This window comes from Calypte anna, chromosome 1 (assembly GCF_003957555.1).
Source record: "Calypte anna isolate BGI_N300 chromosome 1, bCalAnn1_v1.p, whole genome shotgun sequence".
NCBI lineage: Eukaryota > Metazoa > Chordata > Aves > Apodiformes > Trochilidae > Calypte > Calypte anna.
Window position 1 is genome coordinate 106,568,814 of NC_044244.1, and position 16,028 is coordinate 106,584,841.

At 39.5% G+C, this 16,028-nt stretch overlaps 1 protein-coding gene across 3 annotated transcripts in view; it reads left to right on the plus strand.

Annotated features, from left to right (window-relative positions):
• Positions 1 to 380: 380 nt before the first annotated feature.
• ITSN1 (intersectin 1) overlaps positions 381 to 16,028 on the plus strand; it is a 129,826-nt gene continuing 114,178 nt past the window's right edge. Inside the window, exon 1 of one of the 3 annotated variants that reach the window (XM_030469413.1) lies at positions 381 to 661. The gene's annotated coding sequence lies outside the window, so the exon portion shown is untranslated. The remainder of the gene's footprint in view (positions 662 to 16,028) is intronic. The other 2 variants (XM_030469412.1, XM_030469414.1) reach the window with 2 other exon arrangements.

The window sequence follows — 16,028 nt, forward strand, 5'->3', positions numbered from 1 at the left end:
CAGGCGCCGCTCGCCGTCTTGAGAAGACTACAGGGCCCAGCGGGCTGCGCGGCGCCGCTGCTACCGCCCCGGGTGGACTACGGCGCCCGGGGCTCGTGTCGTCCTCAGAGCGGGGCCGGCAGGCGGGACCGCGCCTGAGGAGGGGAGTGAGGGTGCAAGGGGTAAAAGAAGCGATACCGGCTTGAATTACCCTTATGTCAAATAAAGGGCCCTCCGCAGGCGTGCCCACTTACACCCCCCACACACCTCCCTTCCCTCAGCCCCTCTCCCCGTGCGCTGACCCCATGGCGCCAGCGCGGGCTTAGCGGGGCGCGGATTGGCCGGGTCCCCCCGCGGAGGTGCCGGCCCCTGATTGGCTGCGTTCCCCTGCCCGTCGTGGTGGCGGGAGGGAGCCCGCGGGCTCGCGTCAGTACGGCGGCTGTGAGGGCGAGCGCCAGTCAGGGCTCCTCCTCTCCTACCCCCACCCCCCTCACCCTCCCCTTCCCCCTCCTTCCCTCTCTCCCTCCCCCCCCCCCGCCGCCCGCCAGACGGTGGCTGAGGAGGCAGCGGGAGGGGATGGTGCGTCTGGCGGAGACGGTGGCGGACGCCGCTCCGGCTCCTCCATCCCCCCCCGCCGTCGCTATGGGTGTGAGTAGGGCCCCCCGGCCCGCGCAGATATGAGGTACTGCCCAGCGGCGGCGGGGAGGGGTCGGGAAGGAGAGAAGGAGGGAGACGACCCTCGTTGGGAGGGGCGATGGTTCACCCAAGGCCAACGGCGCGCAGCGAGGGGGGGGGGGGAGCCGGGAGGGGAACGAGGGAACGGCGCCTCTGCCCTTCGCTGCCTCTGCTGCCCCCCCGCCTCCGCACATTACCGGCCCCCGGGCGTATCCCGGTACCCAGGCCCATCCCGGTACCCGGGCCCGCTGACAAGCAGCGGGTGCCCGGCAGCGGGGAGCGAGGCGCCCCGGCTCCTCCTCATCGTGAGGAGGCGGGGGAAGGGGGCGCGGAGTGGTGAGGTGGGCGCCCGCGGGATGAGCCCCCGGTGCGGAGCCGGAGCCGACTGCTGGGCTCTGGGGCGGGCGCCTCGGCTCGCCTTCCTCGGGCCGGCCTTTTGGGTTTTTTTACTGCTATTATTTTAGTTTTTATTGGTACCTCGCCGCGGTAAAAAAACCAAAAAAACACAAAACATCGGGGCAATGCGGCGGGGGGGAGCTCCCCGGTTGGTGTGCGCTGGCTTGGTGATAGCACAGCCTTTGCGAGACACAGCCATCGTGTCCCGGCCACTCGTGTCCTCCAGGGGATCTCGGACGTGGAATGCAAGGGGTGGGTTGTGCGGCTGAGGGTAGCGGCTTTTCCTTCAGCGCCTTAAATGATTATTATTACTGCTGCCTTCGTCCGCTTTGCTCCCTGCCCCTTCGACGCATAGGGTCCGCCTCGGTGCGAAGGCAAGGAGGAATGCCATCCCTTAAGGCTGGGAAAGGGCATGCGACCAATTGAAGGAGGGAATGTTGTCAGGGCGTCAGGAAAAGGCAGCCGGTACATCGGTCGGGTTCTTGTCCCTTCGTTTCTGTTTGCCTCGGATCCGTAGACAACTTTGTTGGATAATATTTCCTGTGGGTATCTTTTGTTCTGATTCAGCTGCTTCTTTACTTTGAAAGGAATGTAGGTTTTGCTTTTGGAAAGCAGTGTTTTCTGTGAACTCTACCTTTCTGTAAGGCTTGGATGTCATGGTAAGGAAAACACTTAGATCATTAAAGTAAGAGGGTGTTATTTAATAAATAATTGTTGTTAGTAAAATAACTAGCTTTCCAGATCTGATAGCATGGTACTCATTAAAGCAAGAAACCCTCTGTTTTCCTCTATCTCTTTTCACTCGACTGTTCTAAGTTATGCTTTTTGTTTAGAGCTTTTATAGCAATGTATATTTAAGGTAATAGCTATACATTTTAACAAAGTGTTTGAAATCAACCTCCAAATTTGTGCATTTTTTTCTAAATCAAAACCTTCAAACTGTGTATTTGGACACAGATGACTCTGGTGAGTTAGACTTAGCAATGTTATTCCACACTGTGTTAGACAATCTTTCTTTCCTTCTTTCTTTTGCCTTTTTGTTCTGATCATCTCTAACTTCCCTCTATGAGTATGGTCTATGAGGTGATGTTTTTATACAGTATACTTTTTAACATTCCAGTGAATTGATTACTGAATTATTCTTTCGGTTTTAAATGCTTACACTGCATTTCCAAAGCCCTGCTTGAGGGGGTGAGGTATGGAAGGAGGAGTTTTGCATGTCAGCTGAATTCAAATTTCCAGGTACAGGAGTCGAGGGTGTACTTGCTTATGGATGATGAAGAGTTGTACTGCTGGCATATAGAAGTATAGGTAAAGAAAACAGCTGCATACTTTTTGTTAACTTATAATTTGGGATATACAGCCATCTATGTTCAGGCATGAATGTAAGTCAAAGCAGCTTGAGCCATTTTAACTTGTGTGATTAGCACTTGTATGCTCTCACTGATTTTGGCAGCTTTACAGGGGTTATGTTTCGTTCAGATGAACTGTTTCTGAACAGTTTCTCCAGTGTATTAGGCTCAAACTTCATTTGAGCTGAGCGGGCTGCTCTTTGCACTTGGTGCTTCACAAACCACACTTAATTCTTTCAGTTCTAGTGTTCCCTCTATAATATCCCACTGTCTTTCATTCCAGATAAGATCCTTCTCAAAGTAGCTGTGTTTTCTGTATATTTTTCCTTTGTATCTTCATTTGGTGGAATAAATACTTAGATACTGTAAAATAAGAATTGGTATCTCAAGCCTGTAGTGCCTGTTCTGTCTCTTGCTGCTGTTAGCTATTTGGTGGAAAATCTGCATGCCCTTTCCTTAATACCTCTAATTGAGCTCTTAGGATAGGTTTAAGTTCAGGATAGAATGTAAATCTGCAATCAAATGATGATGGTGAATAGCCTTTTCTGGGTCCTTGTACTGTAATTAGAAATTGTAATTTCAGTTTTTATTAGAGTAATACCAGGGAAAATAAGAATATGAATTCTGTTTGTAGAATTAAAAAAAAAAAAAAGAGAGAGAGAGAAATAAAAAGTGAAGGAAAACGTCAACAATTGCTTGGGGAATGGGGTGAAGATCATAATGGAGAGTTACCAACTATGAACATTTGCTTATGTTGTCTTAAGTAATAGAATAGAATAAATCCTAAGCAGTAAACTTTGTAGTACACACTTCTGGTGGAGCTGGCTTAGTAGTTAACCTTCATGAACCCAAAGAGATAAAATATTTTTTTCTTTAACTGTAAAAATATACCAAAGATTGCTCCAGCTTCTGGTGTCTGCTTGAAACTTAGTGCTTGTTGCTATTGTATTTAATACAGCTGCTGAACTTGAAATGCCCCTTACACAGTAAGTTGGTTTTGTTTTTACTTGCATAGCATGAAATTGGGTGGTGTGGTAGACAATTAGAAACTTGGTCCAGTCTGAGATGTGACGATAAACTCCTTGTGCACATAAAATCTTACTGTGAGGTGCTAAAATTTCCTACAGTACCTAGCAAAAGAAGCTAGCTTTAATATTGCAGTTTAGAATTACAAAAGAATGTAACAGATTCCACTGATCAGTTTTGAGTGGCATTGTTATTGTAGGTATGTCTTGATATTTTGATTGCAGGCTGCAGTCATAACTCTTATTTGCCTGTCCTTCATGCAACAAAACAAATTGTGTAGTTTTGGAACATGCAGGGAGATGTCTAGTTCACTTGTCTAGAAGGAATCTCTCTAGATAGCTCCTTGTATGTGTGGAAGAGGTAGAGATGGTCAAATTCTTGGTAGACCATGCACTATTTACACAGGAAAGATTAGTTTCTTGTTACTGATCTAAATGCTTTTCTACAATTGAAACTGTAGCATGTCTACCTACTTCAGAGTATCAGAGGATTAACTTGTCAGCCAGAATAGAAGAAGAATGGACATGAAATAAATTTGTGTGGGTAAGAGTGAAGAGAGGTATCTTTTGTCTTCCCCAGAAGGAAAGACTGTTTTTGTGAGGGCTTTTTTTTCCTTTTTCTCATGCAAAAGGTGCATTTTTACAGCATTCCCTTTGTTTCAATAAATCAAAATGCAGAAAAATTAAATGGCAAAGTACATACTTAGTTTGATTTTCTCTTATAAAATATATTACTTGCATTATGATGTACAATATTTTCCTGTTTCATGTGTTGTTTCTAAGGTAATTGAAGTAATTAGTGCTAGTGTAATTTCAGTGGTCACCTTACTCTTCTCTGTTAACTCAACTTTTTACAAGCATTATGTGTGTAAAATGTGTCTGGAATTTTGAAAGAATCATAATATTAATAGCTTGCAACCTAAATCTATGCTGTATATTTCTCTTTGATCTTAGTTCTCAATCTCCCTCCCCCAACTGTGTCTCTTGTGGTTGCCTGTGCCCACAGGATGTTTGTGGTAACCACAGTTTTGACATATGAAGTCTAAATACTGTAGATTTCTAAGAGTAAGGTTTTGTGTGATAGCAATCCTGGCATCATCATTGACATAATGATATTTTCTAGTATTGTAGATAAATATACTAGTATTAGCAATTATAGATTATCAAACCCTAGAAATACTATTAAAGTAATTTTATGTGAGACCTCTTGTCTCAAGAGTTCAGGTTTTCCTTTGTGTTTTGATGGGTAGCTCCTAATTTCCTTGGTGGTTCTCCACTTAAATATCTTATGATAATCTAGACCTGAGGATGACTCATCTACTGTAAATGACTAGACAGTTGTTCATCTTTGCATCACTTCAAGACACATTTTTACTTGCTCCATATAACTGCATGATTTGTAGCTAATGGTTATTAATATACTTCCAAAATACACTGAATACTGGAGCTTAAATCTGTGGTTTCTGAAAGATTGTTTACAGATTGTCCACCTGGAATAGTTGGGACTTCTCTAGGACTTGAAGGTAAACTGCTTTGTAGTACATGGCTTTCTGTACTTTCATACATAATTGTAAATAATATTTACAGCAATTAAACATATTTTGAAATAATCCATGAGCTATAGGTGAGGTATTATTTACAGCATTTACAAAAATTTCTGACTCAAACCATATGTAATAAATCTGAAGTATAATGGACCAGTTTCCTAGTTGGTTGCTCTACTTTTAGCCATACTTTCTGAAGATGTTTTCCAGAAGTAATTACCAGACTTTAAGACTGAAAACAAAGCAATGGGAAGTGAAGTTTTTAATGTAATATAAACTTCATAGCAGAAACTTCTAGCTAGAATCACACATACTGAGAGCAGGTAGTCTGGGTTTACCAACATCATTGCCAGTTCACTGCAGTTTTATCTTGTTCTGGTCCCCCTTTTTTTTCATGAAAGAAGCAATTTCTGTGACTGGTGCCATGTTTGCTGTCTCTTTTCACAGAGCAGTGTGCTAGGAGTATATAAATCACCATCATTGTATTAACTGCACACAGGTTTCTTCAACAGAATTTTTAAGACCTAAAGGGACTAAAATAAACAATTCTGCATTAAAATAAAAGCTGCATGTTCGATTGGTTATTGAAGGAACAGAATGGCAAGTAATGCAGAGCACAGATTTCTAATTTCTCAACTCTTGACAGCCATCATTTCTGTACTGATAACTTTATTAGGGTTTGAAGACCACCATATCACAGCTTCCCAGCAGGCAGCTTTCCTTAGCTTTGTCCTTGCTTTGTAACCGGAGACATCTGTAGAACCCTATTGAGATTTTCAGGTGAAGAATGTATGCTAGCTCTTAAATGAGACATAAGCGACCAATTACAATTTTGTAGCGTGCTACAAAGTAATCTGATTGCCAGGAAATGTAACAGATATGCAAACCGAATTGTTGCATGCCTTCTGCAATTCTGCTAAGATCCAAAGGTATCTATGTCAGTTGCTGGAGAAAATACAACTTCTGTTCATTTCTGATAGAACTCTTAAACCTCTTAGTGTGAGTACCTAGTAACAGTACATAAGAAAAATATGAAAATGTTGTGTAGTTGTATGTTTAAGAAAGGACAACCATCCATTCTGAGGAAAAGAAAGAAAGGTATCTTTCGTTTTCTGAATAATGCTTATTATGTGAAATACAATGTAGCATTTTGTTAGTTACCCTAAAAGTTGAACTGTAAAGGAGAAATCCAGTATTGACTAATAGGAAAGTAATGCAGCTGTGTCCCCGTACAGAACAGAGTAGTCTTGGTTGTCCATTTAGCTGAGGAATCTGTGTAAAGTCAGCTGCCTGTCTAACTGCCAAAGGTCAAGGTAAGTTTATGCAGGGACACTCAGATACTTATCAGTGATTGCTATCTACATATTATGTTTCAATTTAATACTAAGAATTGTGTTTTGGAAACTTATGTCTTGTTTGTTAAGTGTTCATATGACTGGTCTGAAAACTGAAGCTAATTTTGTATTTTGAGGTCACCATCTTATTACTAAAAGCCTCTTACTTGTAACTCTAAAAGTATATTTTGCATGTACTCTGGCTTTATATTGCAATTTCAAATGAAAAAGCACAGGAATATGGGCTACCTTGTAAGTTGTAAGGTGCAATATTTAACATTTTTTTAAAGTAACTTTTTAAATAGGTCATGGCAGGATTGGTCAAAACTTCAGTGTTATCTTTTCTTCCAGTCTTGCCATGAAAGAAGATAAAGGCTGAGCAGATCTATTAAATTTTTTAGTTCCAGTTATATTGCACTATGTTTAGACATGAGCTACATGTTGTTAATCCCTCATCCTGCAAGCTGTTCTGTATGAGCACATACTTGTACCCATACAAAGCTGGCTGTTGAAGAGAGTCAGTTGCAATGTATAGATCCATCTGTGAAAAGTTCCTTGTAGATTCTATATGGATTCCTGTGTTTCTTGCAAGGAGGTCTAGACAGAAGTTGAGCTACCCACTGTAAGATTCTGATAACTTCCATAAATCTTCAGGGTATTTTAGGGAAGTAAGATTCTTTCTTTATTACAGCAAATCATGAACTAAAACTGACAACTTCAGAGTTCTGTTTTGTCATAAAAATAACAGTAATGTGATCACGTGCTAAAGGGGACGGTGTAATATTTTAATTTCTTGCACAAAAATACTGGCCTGTTGGATAAACTTGTTTCTCAGGCAGGCATACAGGCTTCTGTGATATTCATGGAGTTGTTAGGGTTTTTTGTTAATTTTTGCATGGGCATCCAGTGCAGTTGCCTTTTTTTTAGATAGTTCTCTGTTGAGGTCCTTCAGTGCATCTGCTTCCAGAGCTACTGCAATATTTGCTTTCCTGGCTCCTTGTCTTTACTCATCAACGTTATTATTATCTGTTCTTTTTTTTTCTCTTTTCCTCTTATATCTGTATTTCTTCACTTGAATGCTCCTTTGTATTTCAGCATTATCTTTAGGCTGGCAGGTGTTTCCCACTTAAGCTTTGTATTTTTATGTTTGTTGATTTTGTTCTGTTGATGTTTCTAAGAAGAGGAAAGATTAGGGAAACTACCGGAAAAAGTTTGTAGAGCTACCTGAAATACTTTTAAAATTTTTTCACAAAGCAGCATTCCATTTTAATACCTTTGTTCTGCGGTGTGTGTTCAAATTGCAAAATAGCATAATAACAGAGAAAAAAGTATTTTTTTGTTAGAATAAAGTGTGAAATTAAGCTGTTGTGGGTAACAAGGCCATCCTCCTATTTTTTCCAGCTATTCCTTGTTGTTGTCTCTTTTTAAATTCTAGTTTGTAAAACTTGAATTTGGAGGGAAAAAATTGAAACGCAAAAGTTAAAGTATGTTTTCACATGGCAAGATGATTTATACTCATGCCTGGACATCCTGGGTTTTGGAGCTGTTTAAATGAAGTTTGAAAACATCCACTGTCCGTCTTAGAAACTTCTGCATGTTGTCCTGTTCTATACATACTCAAAGCCACAGTAAGCAGTGTAACGTTGTCATAAATGAATCAAATAGCAGCCTACTATTGAATAGAACATGCTAATTTTAAGAAATATGATGGAAATTAAGTTTGTCTTGTCGGTCATGTCTGCTGAAAAGTGGTATTACTTCAAGGACATGTTGCCAGGCTCTGTGATGATGGGCAGAAGGCAGCAGCCAAGGCATTTTGGTTTTTGTGTGGTGTAGCACTTGGCTGGTTGTGATGTGGGCGTTGCATAAGCTCTTACTGGCTGTGATCAGGAGTCAGTGGCTTAGTTGGTATCAATAAGCCTTTCTTAGTGTTGAAAATTCCTGCTTGCAAAGAGCTTTCCAGATGGCATTAGTAGTACAGAGAGGCTGATATTGGACTTCTGAAGAAGAGATTTTGTAGGTGACGTGAAACTAAAATAGTTGTGTCCTCCCACTCTAGTAGTGTGCTCCTCCTGCCGAGATGCTTTTATGGTCTTTGAACCAGGCTTGCTGGTAGGAAGCTGCTAAGGGTGTTATCCATCCTCAGAACGTGCTTCGTTACCACAGTTCTTATCAGAATAGTCTCAGTGGAGTCGAGGTTTGTGCAGCATTTTCATAGTAATAGTTTCATGCTTTTATGATTAATCAGTCAGGCTTTTTTGCACAATCAGAAGTTATGGAGGAACTATAAGTCACATAGCTCAGCACAAGAAGTGGAATTTGCTCTTGTGAAACAGAAATATGAAATATTCTAGATGCAGTGCTGACTAACATCAAATGCAGCAGTGGACTTATTCCTTAAATGTGTTGCAAATGTATATTTGGTGCTACTTATTTAAACTCAACATCTAAATCTGAGAGGTTTGCTTAAAACTTGCCCTGTCTGTAGTTTATGCAAGCAAAACAGTTTTGCTTTGTGTGTTTTTTTGGGGGAAGGAGGGAAAAAGATGCATCCTTTTGAGTCAAGTATTCAATGTTTCTCTGAACTGCTGACACATGGTACTGTGTGACTTTTAGAGCATTAGCTTATTTGTATTAACTAGTTGAGTGATTTTAACCCAAAGCGTTGAAGGTGCTATTATTTTAGAACTTACAAACAAATCCATGAGTACTTACATAATAACCCAGAAGTCTCCCTAAGTAAAGCTGTCTTCAAAATAAATAAATAAAAAATAACCAACAAACCCTGCATGAACTTACCTGATCTGTTCTACAAACTTCTTATATAAAGACTGCAAGCTTCAGAATACTTTGGTGCCTGTTCCTATTCTTCCTCTATTTTAGGAAATCTGGCAAAGTTTTAGGTAACACCACGAGTTTAAAATAAAGCATTTCAGATGATGTGATGGGGAATATCCTGGTGAAAACCACAGACTAGTTAGTGATAGCATTTGTGTGGGCTGCTGAATGGAATTTAAAAGCTAAATTTGCATTGGAAGCCTACTGTCCAGAACCAAGTGGTAGTGTTTGGCATGCTGTGTGAATAAGAAAGAAGTAAAGCAATATTTGATTATAGAAAGCAGCTCAGTATTTCTGTGTGTGTGACTGAGACAAGCCATTTTAACATCAGATCATGTTTATGTCCCCAGGTTAGAGCAACTGGTGTTGTGAGGGAAAAACAGAAAAGTTTGCAAATATTTGATAAAACCTTTCTTTAAGAGAAACAAGACCATATAAAACAAAAATATTAAAGGCAAGCCTTTTAGATATAAACATCATCTGATTTTAAAGTGTCTCACTCTTAATTTGAATGGATTCTTTGTACAAGCAAAGACTAAATCCCGTGTGTTGTGGTATCTCTGACTATTTAGGCACCACCATTTATTTATGCTCTTGCTTTTTTATGCAAGAAAACTTTGGGCTTCAGTGTTAGATTTCAGAATTTCACAGACAGGTGACAAACAGGTAGGGCCTGGGCTGGTTTCACTCTTCTCCTGCTTGTGTCTTGGTACAGGCTTCGGAGTTTTTTTGAGGAAGGGAGAGAACTGTAGGATGAAAAATTAGAAATATGTAGAGCCGTTTTTCTTTTTTTTCTTCCTCACCATTTGCTAGAGGCAAGAGTAAGAGAAATGGAGCTTTGACCTTTCGACATTTTTGGCTCTTCCTAGTTGCTGGCTTGAGGAGCTGAACATGTTCCAGGGATGACATATTAGCTGAAATTTCAGCAGACTGAAAGACTGTAGTTGCTTCAGTGGTTGTTGTTTCTGGATACTTGCTAAGCTCCTTTGATAGCTGAATAATAAACCTTCTGCCTATTATGTGGTTCTTTTTAATTTGTTTTTTTGGTTGGTTTGGGGTTTTTATGGAGTTTTAAGAACTTCTGAATAAATAAGAGGTATGATTCTTCATTTGGTTTTGACAGAGAATAAAGTTTCTCTAATTAGGAATCTGATGAAGCTTCAGAAATAATTTTGCATTATTTTCCTGCTCCATGTGCTTGGAGCAGGAAAAGGTTGCACTGTCACTCCAAGGAAAACAGGATTCCCTGTTGGAGTTGCTTAATTCTGGAATTTATTATGGCAAAAAGTACCTGCTTTTCCTGGGTTACCTTGATCCAATCCTCAGTAAAACCACCTGCAGTTTGATAGGGAAGGCAAGGTAAAGGCTAGTTGGCAGGGCAACAAATCCATTAAAATATCTTTCCTGAATATAGGGAATATAATTATGCTGAATTTCTTACAAGATTATATTAATCAAACTTAGGCATTCTGCTTGGGAAGTTCATAACAGTGACAGAAATGTAGTCCTCTTATTTGGAACAAAACAAATCCTCAAAACCCTTCAAGTGTTATGAATGGAGAATGCTGATTCAGCTAAACCTTGTGCACTTAAATTAAACCTAGGAAGCCTGCATATTGAAACTCATATGAAATTTCATTTCCTCTTCTGTTGAGGTTTTTTGTTCTTTATTATAATTGCCAGCTTAAAAAAAAAAAAAAAAGCAGGGAGACAGGAGAAATAAATTTAATAATAATAATAAAAAAAGAATAAAAAGTAATTGAATCCTTCAGAGAGAACTCTCCAGCTGAGATACTTGGTAGGTAGAGAGGTTTAAAAAGACAGTAAGTATGAGGGGCAAGAAAAGGGGAGAAGGCTACTAGTAGTGTGGATACACCAGTATGCAGGTTTCCAAGCTCTGCTCTGATTACTGTTTTTTCCAAGTGGCACAGCAGTTTCTAGTTCTGTACCAGACCATGTAGAAGAGGAAGCCCTTGAGTTTTCTGACAGTTCTCAGTTTTTTTATTGGAACAGCTTAGCGAGCCATGTTCTACAGCTGGGGGAGATGGAAAAACACTCGGCTGACAGCGTAACCTGAAGAGGAAGCATGAGATCCCCTCTCGCAACTGAAGTATTTTAAACATCTGCCTGCTGAGTTCAGTTGTTACCCCTGTCCTATATTATGAAGCTAGATTACTATAGTCTATCAATAATTACATATCATATTAGCTTGGCTTTGTCTCATTAAAGATTGAAGACTTTATTCTGTGAAGATTTAAATAGAAACAAAGCCTTATTGCAATAAAAACCAGACGGGGTTACCTATTTAGATTGCTTCCAGCTTTCTTTTTATTTGTAGACTTCTAAAACATGTCTCCTGAGGATACACATTTTGGACAATATTGGGCTGATTTTTCTTACTTATTTTTTCAAGTTACCTGGAGTCTTCCTTTGTCTCGTGTAAGTTAAGGGAAACTGTGCTCTTCAGTTGTCATAGTCTCGGATTCTTGTTTTGCTGACAAAAATGCCTTAACTGGTGTGCTTGTAGGCATAAAGTAGGGAAGTTGAACCTTGTTACGGGTACACACATCAGGAAACTTGCAGCAAGAGTGGTTGAATCTGAACAGAGAGACAACAAAATAACTTCTTGCTTTTGAGAGTTTACAGAGCACAGCTACCACTGTGGAGCTGGCATACACATGTATGGCTGTTTGGTTTGCTTCTCCACAAGATGCCCTGACAGGCTCTTACAGGGGACATGGAAGTGTTAATACTGAAGTTTCCCTCTTGGTGGTGTGTTGATGGGAGTAACCAACTTGGAAAAAAGTCTCATGAAAGTTCTACTCCAGAGGAGAGGGTTGAGTGATGTGTTTGTCCTTGCAGCCTGCATACCTGCAGTTTGTTTGTGTGTCTGTTTATTTACCTATTCCCTCTTATTTGATCTGTTTTAAATTGCCCTGGTTTTGTAGTGACCTCAGATTTACACTGGATCTTGAATTGCAGAAGTGAACATACTTTTCTCCTCCCACAAGGGATTGGGTAAATTTGTTGGGAAAGTATTTGGCAGTTGTATTCACTTCATTCTGTTTGAAAAATCTCAGCAGCTGGTTGCTATAGAATCATTATATGTCTTCCAGATTTTAATGTTTAGTGGGTTGGATACAGTGGGGAGGTTATTGGCAAGGTAACAAAAAATGTGTAAAGTTCCTGCTCTCTTGGGGAGATGCTGGCTTAGTGCCTCTTTGTAGGACTTCATTACTGTTTTTCAATGGCTTGCATGAGCAGTACTGCTGGTGGATGCTGTGACCTCTGGCACTGAGTATCTGGTTACTCATATTTTTGGTCTGGCTGTAGCGTTTAATGCTATAGCTCTTTTTTTTTTTTTTTTTCTTCCATTTTTGTATATCAGTTCAGTTGGTATGCCAGTCTAGAGACAAACACTTTAAAAATGAGGTTGGACGACATTTCAGCTGTAGGTCTCTAACACTTTGCACTAAAACCAAGAGCAAAATTAGATCTCTCTTTCAACTGTTAAAAAACACTTGGAGCCCCTGGGATTTCCCTGCTTGAGGCTGTCTGCAGTGTTGGCTTTGCCCCACACAGCTGCTCAATCCCTCCCTGTCACCCCCAGCAGGATGGGCAAGGACAATTGGAAGAGTAAATGAAAGTGAGAAAACTCATGGATTGATATAAGAACAGTTTAATAATGGAAATAATAATAATAGTATTCATAAGAATAATTTGTAATTAAAAAGAGGATAACGAGAGAGAAATAAATCCAAACAAAGGCAAGTGATGCAAATGAAAAAAATGACTCGCCACCAACTTACTGATGCCCAGCCAGTCCCTGAGCAGTAGTCTGGCCAACCTTCCCCCTCGTTTATTGCTGAGCATGCCATCATATGGTATGGAAAACTCACTGGCAGGGTAGTGTGAGGAGCAGAAAAACCCTCGAATCTCTAAGCACTGCTCAGCAGTAATGGAAACATCCCTGTGATATTGACACTGTTTCAAGCACATACTAACTACTGTGAGGAAAATGCTCTACTCCAACTAAACCCAGCACATTTAGTATCTTGAAGGAACTGGAGGTGCTGGTTTTTTACTTTCTTCCCATTCCTCAAGCATTTAAAGACTCAGCTGTACAAGCACTGAATAAATGAGCCATAGACAAATGTAAATCTGAGACAGTTGTGTATTCCTCTCAATTGTCATCATGTACTTAGCATTTAAGAACTGGTAGTCAAAATAATTAGTGAGATTTTTCAGCAGGTCTTAAAGTAAGAGCATAAACTATTGTCATACAGTAGAACTCTAGCTCAAAACAGTTGTCATGGACTTTGCTGGACAATTAAAAATAAAAAGGAAAGAAGTGTGTGAATAAATGGCCTGTTCAGTCTAGAATGTTGGTGCATGTCTTGGCAATGCTTGCTGGGGGGCTTTGTTGAGGATTACTTGCTGTTCGCATATGAACGGGCATTTTTTTACTGGAATTTTTTTCTTGCATAATTTGGGATTTCCTGCTTAGAAGTTGTACTAAAACAGCTGTACATTTCAAGGAGTACTTTGAGTACTTGGATTCTGAAACTTCTAGCAGCAATACTTGAACAGAGGAGAACTGAGGCATGTTCATGTATTTTTATCTCTATGGGTACTGTGTTGCTCATTTATGTATGAAAGTCAAGTTGGTTTGACTTATGTATGAGATTTATGCTAGTGCTGCTTTGTAAACTTTAAAAATAATAGAAAATAGTATTGTAGCTTTAGGATAATTAGTTATTGCAACTAAATTTTTAGAGGAAATCAACAATCTTACTCTTGCTTTGTATCATACTTATTAGAATTTAGTAATTCATGGGACCATCTATGATTGTTTACAACTTCAGAACTAAACATATCTCAGAAAATGCTGTATGCCATACACAGCATATTTAATAGAACCTCCACTTCTTGATCAGGTGTGTATTCATTATTCTGGTGTCAGATTTTGGTTGAGTATCACTACCTTGGACATGCTGCATGCAAGGACAGGTTAATTTTGTAGGCAAAAGTTCAGATTCTTTGCCCAGCAAGTAGCCAACTCCTGCTCCCAGTAAGTTCTTTTTTTTTTTCCTTTCCTTTCAAGCACCAGCAAATGCCATGTGTGTTTTTAAGGAGACTTTTTCAGAAAGGCTTTTTTGTCTGACAAAGGTTTGATTGTAAGTGCTTCAGTATGTGATGTTTTTTAATAGCTGAAATATTGACAACTTTTTTAGTATAAAGCACCTTTTGCCTGTGCTTGTCCTGCAGATAAGTGGCTACAAGAAAATCTTGCTTGCCATTTAGAGGGTAACTTCTTAGCTGTAATGAATGGTGAGGGACTAGATGTTTGCTTGTAATGCCAGTTTTTGTTTTCAGGTCTGAACTCAGAAGGTAAACAATCAGAAATTTATTTTTAGAATTGAAAGTTTATTTAAAAAACCTTGTCAGTTGCCAACTCTTAGAGTATGCTGTGCTTTACTGAAGCCAGTCAGTGTGAGTTGAAGAATTACTGCTGAATGTACTGCCAATTTTGCTGGCCTCTGCTATTTCAAGCTTCCTTCACAGCTGTCTTCAAGCCTCTTCTGATGATATCTGTGCTGCAGAAAATGGCCCTTGAGCTGCCTTATTTTGGAGTCACAAGACTCAATTTTCAAGGCAAATTGGCCCTATTTTTAACAAACCAGACTGAGAAATAAATAATCCTGATTCAAGAGTGAAAGCACCTTAAAGCTTCTGGAGCAGGTTGAATGAATGGGGATTGTAATCATTTTAGCTGCCAGGTTGTAATCCACTACTTCAAGTTTGAGCTATAAATTGTGCAAACTTTTCATATCTATCATCCTCACATGAAGATATGGTAACATATTTGTAATGGAAAATAAAGGTTGTTTGTAGCCTTAAACTACAGTTTTTTCTTTCCCCATGTGTAAATATATATATATATATATACACACACATGTAAACCTGATTCATGACCTATAGGTGTGATCCTGTTAGTGAAGTGGTAAGGTTCTTCAAATAAATGTTTGGTACCTAGTAATATTATTGTACTGCTATATTAATACTTAGTGCCTGTTTGCATGATCAAAAAGTAAAGAATCTTGAGAAAATAAAGTTACTTAAAATGTTTTGGGTTTTTTTGTTTTAAGAAGAAATCCTATTAGGGGACTGTTCTCAATTTATGAGAAGAAATAACTGATTTAGGTATGACATATGTCTGCCATGGATACTGTGCTTTCTGGGCTTGAAATTGAGTGACTTATGACTGCTGCTTAATCAAATTCCCCTAAACAACTAGAAAAAATGAGATTCTTATATGTAAAGACTCATTTTAAGATGAGATAAAAAGTGGTCAACTGGAGTGCAAAAGACTATCTTGGAAAAGATAGAAGAGTTAATTTAATAATCTTTTTTTAAATTTGAGAAAGATTAAAACTGCTTCAAGAAACGTCCTTTGCATCAGGAGAAATAAATTCACTAAAATATCTCTATTATAGTAGCATATGTATAGCATCCCTTCACTTACATGCAAATTTTTTTTTCTATCTTACAACATATGGGTACACATATATTTTATGTGAGCTGTTTATTTCAGAATCTTTGTGATCCTTGGCTGTGTTCTTTATGCTGAACTTGAAATCAGCATAGAAGGGAAGCAGCTGTCTTGAGGTTAAGCTTAAGGACTAGATATTTTTTTTCTGGTTTGGGAGGCATATCAGTATATTGATTGCCATCAGCATATGTCTCTCATCCTATGAATCTCGGAGCCATAAGAGAGAAAAAGAAGATGCTGAAGATGCTCAAGTTTAATCATCTTTTTAGGAATTTGGGCTGTAATTGTTAGCAAAGCATGGGAAATAACATTCTGTAATTTCTCTTATGTTG